The following is a 14,990-nucleotide window of genomic DNA, read 5'->3' on the forward strand; positions in this document are numbered from 1 at the left end:
ATATATACTTTTTTTTGTAAAAGATAGTATTTTTCCCATCAGAGATTTTATAGGATTGCGATATTTTCGTTAAAATGCTTTTTGTCTTAAAACTAGGGTGACAGAATGTAGAAACGTAGTGCAGTAGTGCGTGCAGTGGAGTAAAAGTCGAAAGTATCCGAAACTGAATATACTTTGGCAAGTAAAAATACTTTAGAAAAGTACATAAGTACAGAAACAAAGTGCTTGCACGTAGTTACTTTCACAACTCGAGCCACTGGAGATGAATTGAGACGCTTTCACCAGAAATCTGAAGATCGATCGCCCTCGATGGGGTTAATCTTGGAGCACGCAGCACACAGTGCATGAGTGAAGGTCTTCACTATTATGGGATGTTTTGTTTAGAGCGGGGAGCAACAGAGGAGCCGAGCTGAGCTGATACGGATTCTTTGTTTTTTTTTTTGTTTTTTTTAAATGACAGTCGTGTTGAAGGCTTAATCGCTCTTAAGCGCCATGTCGCCGCGGGCAACAAATGTGACAGTGAATCTACCCCACTGAGATAAGATTCTCTTCAAATCTGTGCCTATGCTATTTAATTTGTCTCTCCCCTCCTTCACATTACACTTGGAGATGGAGACCCATTCCTGCAATAGCTGTGCTATTAATTTGGCTGATGGTGGAGCGTGCAACATTTCGACTTTCAATTCTGAAAAACACGTTTTCCATTAAAACATTTGCATAATGACTGGACATTTGATCGTGTTCTCAGAAAAAACAAATTAAAAGAAATGTGTCCTATGTTAAAAAGTAATCGCACAAAACAATATCTGGAATAAAGATAACAATATCATTAACATGGAAGAATCTGTTTAGAACATATTTACATTGGAAATAAATCATCTGAGTTTATACAGTAAATTATTGATTAATATCTCATTATACTATGGATATAATGTAATATTTAATAATTATTGATATTTTAGCAAAAAAGTTTCCATAAAGTGTCACATTTTATGGAAAACTCATCTTAATAAACTTATCCAGCATCACTTTTGTTATCAAACCTGGATTTTTTTATTTTATTTTATTTTCTATAAAGAGCCACCTAAGCGCTACACAGGGGTTATTATTTTCAAGGCCGGGCCCTTCCGGTGGGTTGGCGATGAAATGAAATAATGAAATAATAAAGAATGCGTCAGCGGTTAGAATTCACAGTGATTAAAGGTGGCGGCGAAGGCTCTTTCTGGCGGCCGCAGATTAAGACGACCTTTCTTCCTCATCTTTCTTAAAGTCACAACCATTTGATGTGGTCCCAGGGCGGGTCGGCCAATGCCAGCTCAACATTTCCGGGCAACAGATGGCAAATGAAAGATGCACACACACATGCGCACACACACACGCACGCACGCACACAAACACACACAGACACACACACACACACACACACACACACACACACACACACACACACACACACACACACACACACACATACGTTCAAATAAGCTTTCAGCAGCGCGGCCATCATCAGATGATAAATTGAATGATTTGCTCTGCACCTTGTTGACTTATGAAATGCTCTCTTGCTCAAGAGGAGGCCACAGTTGTGAATTTATAGGCTGCTGTGAGGCCTGAGGCAAGCATTAATAAGCTATAAAGTCACGAGTTTCTGTGTGTTTTCCTTTACTATTTATAGAATATAGTATAATAAAATAAAATATATAATGTAGCAGAATAGAATAGTATAATATAATATAATATAATATAATATAATATAATATAATATAATATAATGTAATGTAATATAATAAAATATAATATAATATAATATAATATAATATAATATAATTGTAACAAGTCTCTTGTCGGTTGCGGGGCAAAAATGGACCAGGATGCAGGTAGAACAAAAACAGCGTTTACAGGCAGGCATCTCTTTAACCAAAAGTCAAGACCTTTGTCCTTTCAGACAAACGTATATGTAACCACCATAGTACGCAGTCGGGAGCGGGGGCCCTACCTCCCTGCCAGGAGAGGAAGGGTGAGGTGAAAACACAGGAGCTCTTCCACCCTCTGCGCGTCACCTCAATCTTCTGCAGCTGCGTCCCCTGGCTGTGCTGGCTCTCCACACCTGCAGATGGCGCCAACATCCCTCCCCACTGCCATAATAGTATTGTATAGTATTGTATAGTATAGTATAGTATAATAGAATAAATATATAATGTATCAGAATAGAATCAAATAATATAATATAATATAATATAATATAATATAATATAATATAATATAATATAATATAATATAATATAATATAATATAATATAATATAATAATAGAATAGAATAGAATAGAATAAAATAATAATATAATAATATAATATAATGTAATAGAATAGAATAGATTAGAATAATAATATAGAATAATAGAATAGAACAGGAAAAAAGTAGAATACATAGTACAATGGAATAGAATAGAATAGAATACAATACAATAGAAGAATAGAATAGAATAGAATAGAATAGAATAGAATAGAATAGAATATGGTCTATTACCAAGACGCAGGCCGTAATGTCTCTTGGAAGGTTTCTGTCTGCACTGTCTAAAATCTTTTCCCCGTGGCAGTATAGTTTTGTTTTTTGTTTTTATCAAAGGAAGGTCAGAGTTCATTCATCAGCTCAAACAAGCTCTCTGACTGCCGTCACAAGAGACCGGGCCATTATTTTTGAAACACAAATTGAAGGCGCTGTTTACCCTGTGGCTCATCTAGTTTGTGTGTGTGTGTGTGTGTGTGTGTGTGTGTGTGTGTACGTGTGCGTGTGTGTGTGTGTGTGTGTGTGTGTGTGTGTGTGTGTGTGTGTGAGCAGGTGCGCATTTGTGCGTGAATGTCATGCATGCGTATGTGCGTGTGCATGTGTGCATGCTATGTGTGTGTGTATGGTATGTGTGTGTGTGTGTGTGTGTGTGTGTGTGTGTGTATACATATATGAGGGGGAAGGCCTGTTACATATTCCACCTCCATTTGTTGCCTATTTTCCCCCGGGGAATAATCATATTAGAGTGAGTCACACTTGACCTCCCTTACTGGGGATTTAAATAGATCATAAATTCTACACTGGAGTGGTCAAATCATTCTAATCATTTGTGCTGAATATGCCATTGGTTTTGATGTCAGCGTGCGGACATTGAGTGCCTATGCAACATTTATTTTGGTAATAATGAAAAGCATCGATCATCCATGCCTCCATACATTACGTTACAAAACGTCTAATGCGGTTATCAAAGCGCAATGAGGCAAGTGATTCAAAGGCGTATGTATCGGAGGCGTTCGCACAGTTCATTTAAAAGCCGAGGACTCGCTCCCCCAGTACCGCCGCTGATTTCCTGATGTCGAGGCGGCCATTGTATGTGGATGATGTAATTAGCACGGATACATTAAACATCAGAGACGGGCCGGGCACCGGAATAAAATGGAACAGATGGTAAGCATATTTTAAGCTGAGCCATTTCCTTTGCTCATGATACGGCAGTGCCAAAGCAGCTAACAACACTTCCAAGTAATTAATGGCAATATTGTTGAGTCTTGGAAGAGATAAACCTATTGGACCAGCACCGCCTTCTACCAGCACTGAGTATATATCCAGTTTCAGCTTCTTTTCTCTGTGGCCATGAGGCCCGAACCCCTCGTATTGGTCCCATCTATCTCTCTGGACACCAGCTATTTCCTGTGGATGCAGTAAAATGGTCCAAAATGGTCCAAAAATGCGCTGCAGGCAACTAAAGCACTGGAGTGCCTTAAAAGAAAGAAAAACATAAAGAGAAACCCTGTTCTGTGCATGAAAGAACGTCAGACCTTCTAGGCATAAATCTAGAATCAATATTGGATGAGAGGAGGAGATTTCAACACGGGGAATTAATGTCGGTCTCTGACTATGATGGGCTAGTGCTCCCTCTAGTAGCCAAAGGAAATACATCTTGTTTGTGAAAATATTTTGGTCAGAAAGAGTAAAAAATGAAATGAAATAAAATAAATGCAGTGATATAGGCTGGGCTTCACGTTAGCGGTGTTAGCTCAATGCACGGCTGCAGAGGGAAACAACTGGCCTTGCTCCTGTGAAGGAAGGGAAATTCACCTCAAAAGCTGAACTCAGGTTGTTTTACATAGTTTCAAATGCAGCTACAGTCGGAACAATTTTTTGACTATCCATCTGCTGGGTGGTGCAGCCCGGTCACCCATGATCGCTTGCTGAGAATTTCAGAGGAGTGTGTGTGTGTGTGTGTGTGTGTGTGTGTGTGTGTGTGTGTGTGTGTGTGTGTGTGTGTGTGTGTGTGTGTGTGTGTGTGTGTGTGTGTGTGGGTGTGTGTATAAAGTGTTTCATTTGTGGGGCATTCTATCTTTTCCCAGCGAGCGAATCCTCGTTGCTCGACAGCCTGTGTACCTTGGTCAGACAGCATGAAACTGATTTGACTGGTAAGCATGTCAGGTCAAGATCCCGGGCTTCCGTCCTTAAAGGAATAGTTGCCCTAGGACCCACCTGTCACCTCCAATGAGAAATAGGGCTGCATTTCATGGAGGCACATGCCCAAAAAATATGGGTTATGACAGGGTATTTTTAGCTGTTACGCGGCCTAACACTTTTCTGCCGCGTGAACGTAAAACCCTCGAAAACCCGAGCTTTGCCAAATTCATTTCTGAGCCTCTGACCTGATTAAGCATGTCACCCTTGAAAGGAAGTTTTTTTTAATTTTTTTTATTTCTGGTTACTTACATCGTCTCACATCGGCTTCCCTGGTTTAACCACTCGACGCGTCAAGGACCAAAACCGACGGACGACGTTCGAGAGTGACGCAAAGTCTGAGAAATAGCAATGAACAGGACAAAACAGGTCAATCTGTAATTTTAAACGTGGGCATTTAACCTCGGGGGCCGAGACAAACCGCGGAAATCATTGGTTGGCAAAGATGTGGTAAAAAAAAAAAAATTGTCACGCTCGATCTTTGTCTCACACTGAATGGTTCATTCCGCCTGAAAAGTAGCCCATAATTTAATGTAGCCTTTATATGCAATATTCTGAGCGCTATCAGACTCAACCCACGTTCGAGTTCATCGCCTCGGGGTAAGTCTACTCCCCATTCCCACCCAATTAGGATTGTTTCACTCTGTCATTACTTTGAGTCTAACATGAAAAAAGGAAATTCAGCGGGAAGAAGGGGAAAGATAAGGGTCAATTTTAAGACTGAGCCGTCCAATTAGGCACTGGCTTATCCCCGCACGTTGCTCATAAAAAGGTTTGTAACTAACGATATGTCAGTCCGTTATACATTGGCCTAGGAGGGAACACATTAGCTCTTTTCCAGAACGCACATCTTTTTTTTTTTTTTGCATCTTTTGGCTTGAGCTCTCCTGAATAATAATAATAAAAATAATAATAATAATGGTACCACTACTACTACTACTACTACTACTACTACTACTACTACTACTACTGCTAATAATAATAATAATAGTAATAATAATAATAATAATAATAATAATAATAATAATAAAATAATAATAATAATGGTACTACTACTACTACTACTACTACTCCTACTACTACTACTACTACTACTACTAATAATAATAATAATAATAATAATAATAATTGTTATTATTATTATTATTATTATTACTATTATTATTATACATAAAGCAAAATACATTACACTTAGTCAACATGTCAATCTCGTCTTGGTGGAGTTCAAGTATCACTTTCTCTTCAATTAACAAAAAGTATTTCAATGAATTGTAAGAAGCAGGTTCTAGTTCAGATAAAATCAAAAATCAAATTCAATATGCACAGAAGTAGGAAACTGGTAAATGAGGATGACAAGTGACCTTAGCTCCATCTCCTGCTCATCTTATATAACTTTTGAGACCTTTAGGTGTCATCATATAAAAAAAAATAATAATAATAAAAAAAGATAATAATAAAATAACAAGAAAACAAAAAGTTGAAGCTTGAAGTTTCTCATATGCATGGATCTCCTGCAGTGTGGAGCTCAATCAGCTCCCTGTGGCTCCCCACGAGGAGATTTTTTTGACTTAGTCTGACTCCTGTAGTGACAGAGAGTGGGTGTGGGGGTGAGACAGTTCTAATTTACTCTTCTACAGCGTTAAAAATGCATGTGCCAGAAGTGCATTATGGCACTTGCTATATGGCTTACCCGGGCCAACATACACGGCGTGAACATTTTGCTTCTTGGGTACCAGGGAAACCCTTCACAGCTCCATGCTCCAAGTGGAGCATGGAGCTGTGAAGTCTGCTGAAGAGCTGTGAAGTCTGCCTCCGAAAAATGTATTTCAGATGAAAAAAGATAAAATCTCCAAACACAACTGCACATTCTTTAAATGGGAACCACAGAATATTCTAAGTGAAAGGGTTTATTGGGCCAGTCTGCGTCTGATATGTTAATAATATTGTATATATTTAAGTATGAATCTATTAGAATAAATGTTTTTGTCATTCAAGATTACAGCACATCCAGCGGGCATTTCAGAGGTTTTTCTCTTTGGAGGACGTAGTCATCGCTGCAGTGAATGACTGTTACTGTGCCACCACTTAAACGGAGTTTCACATCCTAAAACACACTCAAAGCATCAACAAATTTGAAACTTATTGTAAAAGGCAAATATAATGTGGGTCATCTTTTCATCATCTTTTTCAAGATCTTCTTTCAATGAAAACCCTCCGTGTTATTCTATAAAATTAATAGCTGAAGGAAATGAAGTTTACTGGGTAGAAATGGTATAAGATGGTAATAAAAAAATGAAATAGAAATAAAATTAATTGAAAAAATGAACAAAACACATTTTAATAAAGGTGGTCCTGCAGCATTGGAGCAGACGAGTTCACAACCAAACAAAACTGTGAAAATATTTATCTTTTTACCATATAGAAAAATTGAACGATTGTTGCACAAACAATATAAACAGTATATACCGTATATATGGGTCCATTGCAGCTGTATATTTCAGTATCCTCTGATTAAAACATGCACACTGTAGAAACTACTGAATGCAAATGGCAGACTTTAAATCCTGTTCCTTGCATCATGACGACATGATTAAATTCGGTGGCAGTTTGCAGTTGCTAGGTAACAAGTAGGGGAAGCCCTGGTTGTCAGGTATCTAACAGGCATTTGTAAATACAACTTTTTCTCAAATTTCTAATATATATTTCAACAACTTCCGTAAAATATCGCAATGAGATTTTGCCTTTATCTGGCTTGACTTATCCGCCTTTCAAAGAAAGTTAGTACTAACAGCAGCACTACTCATATGGTCAACTGGGTTACCGTGGAAACACATACACATTTAGCATGTATAGGGCTGTATGGGCTACTACTGTGTAGTATTTCAAATTCATTACCCACCCCAAAGAACCACACACACACACACACACACACACGCACGCACGCACACACCCTGAGTAACACACACACACACACACACACACACACCCTGAGTAACACACACACACACACACAAACGGCACATGTGTTCACTCACCGACAATCTCCTTTTCATAAATCCACACTCCTCAAACAGCGTCGCCTCAAACGCTGTATCCTGCGCAGCAAGCGGAGCGGAGACGCAGCAGAGAATCCACAACCCTCATCTGAACAGGCTTATTTTTAGCAGCCGTGGATTATGTGAGAGCACTTGTTTTATTTCTGTCCTACTGGCTCTGCTTGAAGCACCGCAATCATTTGATGCTCTATTATGCAGCGTCCATTTTTCTCAAGCTTACATCCAACACATGGCTGAACAAAGGTGATGGGATTTTTATTTTTTATTAATTTATTTTTTTACAGGCTCCTTGCGGCACTCAGAAATATCCCTCGTAGCACAAAAATATGTCCACAACCCTCCCCCCATTGTAATAACTACAAAATATATCCCCCTTCAATGATTCGAGTTATGAGCTCATTTGTCTTGATCTGAAATGAAATAAATCGTTCGCCCTGAATTGGATCGTGTGCACATTTGGGTAAAAGGTGCAGTGAGAAAAGCATATCCAGGTCGCTGCGCATCGCAGCCTGACAGCGGAGGGGGCAAACACCACCTTAAATTAGGACGGTGGACCGCTCCTCAGCGGCAACAACGGCGCACAGAGGTGACGGGCGTGATGTCTGCCTCGCCAAAAAATGTGTTCTGAAAAGTGTGGCGCCGGTCAACAAGTCACAAATCATTCATTATACCCATCCCTTACGGAAGGACGGTTCCGTAAGGGATGGAGGTGGGAGGATGGAGGTGGGATTATGGAGGCGGAAGGATGGAGGTAGAAAGATGGAGCAGGAAGGATGGAGCTGGGGGGATGGAGATGGGAGGACGGAGCCGGAAGGATGGAACTGGAAGGATCCAGCCGGAAGCTGAAGGGTGGTGTTGGGAGGGCGGAGCAGGAGGGGTGAAGGTGGGAAGGACGGAGGCGGAAGGACGGCGCAGGAAGGGCGACGGGGGGGAGAATGGAGGTGGAAGGACGGAGCTGGAGGGCGGAGGTGGAGGAATGGGGGTGGAGGGATCGAGCAGGAAGGGTGGAGGTGGTCTTCCAGGACCAAAAGGCCCGTGGTGAAGATCCTGCGCCGCCCACTCGCTCGCAGCAAAGATTTTGGCGGTGAAGGGTTGACAGTTGCACAACGATCTTAAAGCAAACACGGAATAGAAGGGGACGAGATAACGAGGGTACGAGGCAAACACGCGATAGAGAGAGAGAGAGAGAGAGAGAGAAAGAAACAGAGCAGGAGAGAGAGGGGGGAGAGAGGGGGGGAGATAGAGAGAGAGACAGAGAGAGAGAGAGAGAGAGAGAGCGAGGGGGGAAGAGAGAGTGAAAGAGAGAGAGAGGGAGAGGGAGAGAAAGAGAGAGAGCGGGAGAGAGGGGGGGGGGAGAGAAGAGAGAGAGAGTCCACAGCTCCTTGGCGACTCAAGCAGCGATGGATTCTGACTCAGGTGCAGACAGAGCTGTTTCTGCAGACGCCTACACCAGTTATCTTACAAACACAATACGCCAGAGAGGAGGCATCTGCTCTGCTGTGTGTGTGTGTGTGTGTGTGTGTGTGTGTGTGTGTGCGCGCGTGTGTGTCCCTGAGTAGAGAGAGAGAGAGAGAGAGAGAGAGAGAGAGAGAGAGAGTGAGTGAATGAGAGAGTGCGACAGAACAAGGTGGGGGGTACTATATGTGTGTATATGGGACCGAGAGTGGGTGTTCATTTGTTTTTGTGTATATGCTTGCATACGTGTGTGTCTCTGTGTGTGTGTGTCCGCGTGTAGGAGAGAGAGTGACTGAATGAGAGGCAGCGTGAGAAAAAGAGAAAGCGACAGAATGAGGTGGGGGCTGGGTACTGTACATGTGTACATGTGTTGGTGTACATTTGCTTTTGTGTGTGTGTGTGTGTGTGTGTGTGTGTGTGTTCTGCTTACAATTATTATTGTGATATCAACTGATAACCAAAGAAAATAAAGATTAGACACTAATTACTGTACTGTATCCCATACACAATAATATACATGCAATAACACTGGTATTATACTTAGGGGTCTAGCCCCGAAGGGGCGGGAGCCCTATTGTTTTTGTTAACGAAAAAGTGATATTAGTGGTGTGTGGATGTCATGGATCCGCCGCACTCACAGACAAGATGAATAAAGTGTGTTCGGGGCAAAGTTTGTGTTACAACATGTGGTCATGCAAGTTTGATCCAGATCGGCCCATTATAGTGGAATAATTTAGTCCAAAACATTTTTTTTTTTTATCATTGCCGCAATGTGCGTGCATGCGGAAATGGCACATAACATGACACATTGCAGTCCACTGATTGGTCAACAATCGGGACTTAGAGATGTAGCTGACGTCAGAAGTGGATGTCAAGGATCCGACAAACCCACAGACAAAATGAATAGGATATGTATTCAGTTATATACAGTATGAGGCAGTTCCAACATGGCGTCATTCGAGTTTCATCCAGATCGACGGTTCAGTATTGTGGAAGAGGTTTGTGATCAGCAATCGCAACCTCACCAAAATGGCGCCACGCACAAACGTATACTGCAACAGAGAAATCCTTGTGCGCATGTGCAAGTTGACGGAGTACACAGATCACGTGATAGCATGGAAACAAAGTCCTATCTTGATTCAAAGATTTGTACATTTGACTTTATTTATTTATAGGTTTATAAAATACATTATCATTGCGAAGGCGGTTTTCTGTTGATTTACAAAGTGCAATCAAATAATTCTGTTCCCCAAAACGGATGAATAATCGTGATAAATAATCTTGATCACAATATTGACTAAAATAATCGTGATTATATCATTTTAGCCATAATCGTGCAGCCCTACTTCAGAATGATGACCGCCATTATTTGCGGCGTAGGAAACCCACCCAAAGCGTCAAACACCACCCGATCATAGAATCACACTGTAACCAGGTGGAACAAATGAACTTCTGCAGCCACAAAAAACAACAGAGAGCCAAAGCACACTCGTCTTTTGAACTTTAATGAAGGGCCGACTACCCTGGACCCCGCGTATTAGTGCCTGCAGCTAAAATTATAAATATATTAATGGTAGTATATTTAATATATTTCACTATAATTGGTTGGCTTTTTTTGGCTATGTGTGTATATTTGGCAGATTGTATTACATTTTTACCTAACTTTTTATTACATTTTTTATTTTTATTTTTCTTATTTACTCTGAGACCGGTAGGTTGATGTTTTTTTTAATGCTACATTGCTCATCCTCCGATCCCGGAGATAAACATGGAGAAAATAAAAACGGGGACGGGGGGGGGGGGGGGGGGGGGGGGGTGAAGCGATGGTAAAAATAAAAATAAAAAAAGCGCCCGGACGGAGCGGTGCCGTCACGGCAGCTGTTGTGTGCTCCCACGGGGGGGGGGGGGCGCTAATGTAAAACATGTCATGACAGAATCTGACAAGAGACAGAAATATCCCCTCCCTTCCCCCTTCTCCTCTTTCTTTCCCCCTTTCTTTCCCCTCTCCCCCACCCCCCTCCGGTGCTCTCTTTTACACTCTCTCAGCCATTTTAATCTCCCCCTTAATACCATCCCTCGCAGACCCAACTTTGATCACTGTCGTCTCGCAAACTTACAGGATTGCCGGGGATGGAGAGTTGGGACGCATGCATTATTCATCCCGCCCGCCAATTTGGGTTTCCTCCGCCGCCGCCGCTGCTGCCGCCGCCGCGCGCGCGCACACGCCTCTCATCTCGCTGTCAGTTTTGTCGTCTTGCTCAACGGCTCTGTCACTAAACACGACTGATCTCCGGGAATCTGGAATGGACGACAAAACTCAAACCAAAGGGCGACCGGATAAACTTTCCCAAGTGCAAAAAAAAAGTTTTTTGTTTTTTTTCCCCTTCTTTTTTTTTTGCCGATTGTTGAAACAAGGGGCAGGGTCGGATAACATGGAGGTACAAATAAAGTAGAGATACGTAGGTACAGTACCACGTTGACGATTCGATGTTCTGATAAGTACTAGCTCCTAAATATACTTAGTATTAAAAGCAAAAAGACTTATAAATTCATTCTATAATGCCCTATGATCCTGATGCGCCTTGCTTTTGACAGATAGAAATAGTCCTGATATAATGGATAGAAATGGATGGACACTACTCCATGTTTACATTCCTGGATAAAAACAAACAATAAAAAACGTATAGATATTTTCTTTGAAACGTCACGGAATAAAAGTTGAATTAAAGCAAGCACAGACGCTTGAAAAACGCACCGCAGTACCGCCCTCGGTTATCTGACACTAACCATCCAAGGGCGGAGCTGATTCCTCCGCATGAATCTCAGCCCCGGCGCGAAAGAGGCGCACGCGTGCAGGGGCCGTGTCACCGAGAACCAGGCGCCATTTCCATCGCGAGCGTGAGCCTCTATAACCGACACCATTGCCACCGCCTCGAGCCCTTGAGCAGGAGCACTTAACGCCGGGCCCCTTGACCCGTCCCCGCGCCGCCACGACTCACGGCGGCGGGGGTTATGGAGTGTCATCCTTCATATGTGTGACGCGAGGAAACATTATTTTAAGGCGGGGACTCGATACAGAACGCCTGCTTAAAGGAACGTCAATAATAAAGTGCTTTATTTCCTTTCCTTTTTCCCGTTCCCCGGTCACACTCTAAACCACATTTAGGCAGAAACATCCGGCTCGGCGGCGCGGCCATCGCCCGGTGTTCTTCTCAGAAAAGGGAATCGATGAGAAAAAAAAAAAAAAAAAAAGGCTAAATCATGCATGCAAATTCCCGTTATCTGTTTTCATAAAACAAATAAATGGAGGCGGGAGCGGATTGGGGGAGATGTCGCGAGGGGGAGCGGGGGAAATGGGGGGGCCGCAGAAATTAGATTCATTTGTCCCGTAATCGACAAAACAATGGCGGCTGTTTCCTCACCACGGGCGGCCGTCGTGTCACATCCTCGATCTGAAGGAGCTCGATGATGAACATTAATATAAAAGCGCCGCCGCGCTGGCGAAATCTTTTGCCAAACTGCAAATGAGTTTCTTTCCCTTTCCCTAATACTCCACCATCTTTGGAGCGCCCTCCGCTCAATTAGCGCAGGATTGAAAAGTTACTCCTGCGGTGGCGCGTCGGTTCAACTCAGAAAAAATTGGATCGTGATCGTGAAAATTTATATATTGCAAAAAACAAACAAACAAAAAAAAACACCAGGCAGAAGGGAGAAAAGAGAAAAGCAATACGGCATCAGAGCAAAAGATCTCCTTGGTGATAAAGGGAGATTGGTTTTTGGGAGGTAAGTGCCGGTATTAAGTCCACCAAAGGGACTTTTATACCTCGTCTTTCCAGACGGACGCTCGCGCTGGCATCAGTCGCCGCATTCCTCTCGTGGTTTTATTTAACAGATTCAGAAACAAAATGCTTATCGCCGGAATAAGGACCCCCCAAAAATGAGTTGCCCGCAGTGACACAGTGAGCTTATCTGCAGGAGTTATTTAAAGAAACGGTGACAATACGCCGAATATTTACACACCTTGTCTGACGGCAACAAAGTGCGTGGTGTGAAATGTGAGCCACCGCAGTGATTACAAGGAGCATGATCAAAACAATAATAATAATAATAATCATCATCATCATCATAATAATAATCATAATAATCATAATAATAAAACACCAGCTGCAGCAGAAATAATCCTGGCACAGTAGCTGTGCAGTGTGGGATGTTTTTTTTTTTTTTTTTTTGTTTGTTGTCCAAATTTAGAGATAGATCACATCATTTCAATGGCCTCCACGTCTCTTCTCAATGAGGAAGAATTGCACCGACCAGAATAGAATAAGTGAACGGGTGTGCAGCTCTTATCGCCTGTGCTTTGAATGGGGTCCCAGAAAAAAAAAAGATAAAATCGTCTGTATCTGGTGCCTCTGGGAGGCATTGTGGTGTTTTTTTGGGGGGGCCCAGTTGTGTGTGTGTGTGTGTGTGTGTGTGTGTGTGTGTGTGTGTGTGTGTGTGTGTGTGTGTGTGTGTGTGTGCGTGTGTGTGCGCGCGCGCGCGGGCGTGTGTGTGTGCGTGTGTGTGTGTGCGCTTGTGTGTGCATCAAGTATAATAGATGGGATAAAGTGCTGTTGAGGTGTGGATTCCTCACAATACTTATAATAACACTAATATTCTCAAAGTGTCAAAACCAGCCTTGTTGGGTTTGCGTTTATGTTTAGTCAAACTAGCGGTGTGTGTTAAATATTTCTCTTAGATCTTTATTCCTGAAGAGGTTGAGTATCATACAATGTCTTTGATGCGTTTGGAGAGAACCGGATCTTCGTGGCACGGACCGGGGGTCCAACAGGGTGGACGAGGGGCTGCGATGGACCCGGTGGCTATAGAATGATTAGAGTCATTATAATATTATTGCTTTCATTTTTGACTGTTGGACTGTTAAGACAAAAAGGTGGCGACTCCTCCCGCTGTGTCCTATAGGCACCCGCCCGGAGAACCTACAAGTAAGCAGTGACACTCAGGTCGAAATTTCCGATTTTACACGTTGGAGGGCTGGGTCATTGTTTTCCGGGCAGGGGGGTTGATTTTCAGCGCGGCCGGCGACACTGACTGGCGGGTTCAGGACAAGGCGCCGCACGCTTGATACAGGGGGGTGGGCGTGGTCGTTTGGAATGGTTGTTTTGTGCTTTTTAAGGTCCGGCTCTTAACACTCTTTCAACTTCGGTGTTACTGTGGAATATGGGTGAACGTCGCCGGGAACCGCGTCCGGTCCCGTCGGTCAGATACCGACGTGGATCATGCATTTTCCAAAAAATTTAAAAAAAAATGCGGCGCCCTGATCAACTCATAAAGTCATAAAGTTGCACGCGGTAAAATATCCTATACATGAAATATCCCAAAAAATACAATTGTGAACAAACGTGGAAATGGAAACAAGGTAATATAGTTAAGGCTAAACATCGTTGTCTATTACCTTCGTCTAGCTAAGTCAGTAAGAGTAGCATGCAGGTTAACGAAACATCGCCCACGACTTTACATTAAACGACGAAAGCAACCAACTGAAAACAAACGTAATGTGCCCTTCGTCGCCGCCCAGTTTGAACCGTGTAATGTAGCTCTTACGAATCTTCCACCGTATGGCTTTGTGCAACTGTTCGCCGCCAGTAAATTTTCACGCAATGTAAATCATCTTTGTAAAATAATATATTGATAAATGTCATGCCGGAAATAGTCGAGATTCTGCTCTACATGCGCTAAGTGTTCATGCCAGATTGTGCTAATCGATTCTCATCCTGAATTAAAAACCCGAGGTCCTTTCGGCCGTGGCATGTATACTTACATCCAGGAACACAACGTGCCGCGCTCCTCCGCCCTACTTTATATAAGGCGTGGCCGCACGTGTCCGTATACTACATTTCCTTTTTTCGATATAAGAATATTTGTCCCGTAGATAAATTAGGAAAAGTCACATCGGAAGGAGGGGAGCGCCGGGGGCGGGGCCGCGCCTCCT

General features: G+C 42.6%; 1 long non-coding RNA gene across 1 annotated transcript in view; it reads right to left on the reverse strand.

The window, feature by feature from the left end:
• LOC307244210 overlaps nucleotides 1-7,625 on the reverse strand; it is a 12,426-nt gene extending 4,801 nt beyond the window's left edge. The window contains exons 1-2 of the long non-coding RNA XR_013844646.1: nucleotides 7,526-7,625; nucleotides 1,997-2,135 (exon numbers count right to left, since the gene is read on the reverse strand). This is a non-coding gene — a long non-coding RNA (uncharacterized lncRNA). The remainder of the gene's footprint in view (nucleotides 1-1,996; nucleotides 2,136-7,525) is intronic.
• Nucleotides 7,626-14,990: the final 7,365 nt, after the last annotated feature.

The sequence above is a fragment of the Zeus faber genome, assembly GCF_960531495.2.
Source record: "Zeus faber genome assembly, chromosome: 18".
Lineage (NCBI taxonomy): Eukaryota > Metazoa > Chordata > Actinopteri > Zeiformes > Zeidae > Zeus > Zeus faber.